The sequence below is a fragment of the Mus caroli genome, chromosome 1, assembly GCF_900094665.2.
Source record: "Mus caroli chromosome 1, CAROLI_EIJ_v1.1, whole genome shotgun sequence".
NCBI lineage: Eukaryota > Metazoa > Chordata > Mammalia > Rodentia > Muridae > Mus > Mus caroli.
In genome coordinates, this window is record NC_034570.1 from 125,411,514 (window position 1) to 125,412,709 (window position 1,196).

Consider the following 1,196-nt stretch of genomic DNA (forward strand, 5'->3'; position numbering starts at 1 on the left):
TCCTCCTCCTTCTCCTCCTCCTCCTCCTTCTCCTCCTCCTCCTTCTAAAGTCTATCTATAACCCATTACTTAGTTCTTTGTGTCCCTGTGTGAAGGTAATGAGAGAGCTGTCTGTGCACAGGTATCGGAGAGTGCACATCTATGTACACATGCAGAGGCCAAAGGAGGGTGTCTGGCATCTTTGCTAACTCTCTGTCTAACTCTTACAAGGTAGGGTCTCTCTCTAAACCTAGCACTCACATCTTTTTGGCTAGGCTGGCAGCTGGCAAGCCTATTGATACCCTGTCTCCAGTAGGCTGGGGTTTCAGGTCAGCACAAGAATATGCTCAACATGGGTGCTGGGATGAGAACTCAGGTTATGCAGTAAACTCTCTCAACCACAGCATCATCTCTCCAGCCTCCAAGGCTGCTTCAAGATGCCCTTTCTTCTCAATGTTAACGTGGGGACTGTCATCTCATCAGTGTCCCCTCCCAGGATCCATGCTTAGCTAATTACATCCTCCCTTAAGATCTTTAAAATTGTTTCTAAAATTGCACTTATTTGTGTGTATGTGAGTGGGCACATGTGTGCTGCAGGTGTGGAGGTTTAAGAAAAACACGGGAATCAGTTTTCTCCCTCCATCCTGTAGATTTGGGGAATGAATTCAGGTGTCAGGCTTGGCATCAAGAGCCCTTACCCACTGAACCATTTTGCTGTCTCCCTTCTGATGTTTGCATGTAAGATGAAGAGAGAGAGAGAGGAGAGAGAGAGAGAGAGAGAGAGAGAGAGAGAGAGAGAGAGAGAGAGAGAGAGAATATGGCTCAGTCTATCAGTGACCACAGCAAGTCACAAGACTATGGAGGTGTCAGGAGCTTTGCTCCTGTGGAAGAAGCCTACCTATAGGAAGAGAAAAGGTCACATGAGAGGCTGAGAAGAAAGCTGCAGAGTGAGGGCTGGCCTCACCTTAGAAGAGGTCAGAGGCCAGAGAGTCGTGAGTTCAAGGCTAGCCTAGGCTACAGGACAAACCAAAGTCAGCCAGAGCCATGTAAACCCCATTTCAAAAATAAACAAAACGAAAGCCAACAACACACAAAAAGAGACATGTGAGCCTACAGGGTCAGCAGTGTCTCCTGCAGTCACAGTCCCTTTCCTATAGGTGGAGTCCATGACAGATGATACACGACACAGATGAGCTATGAGAAGCTATGTGAAGCTT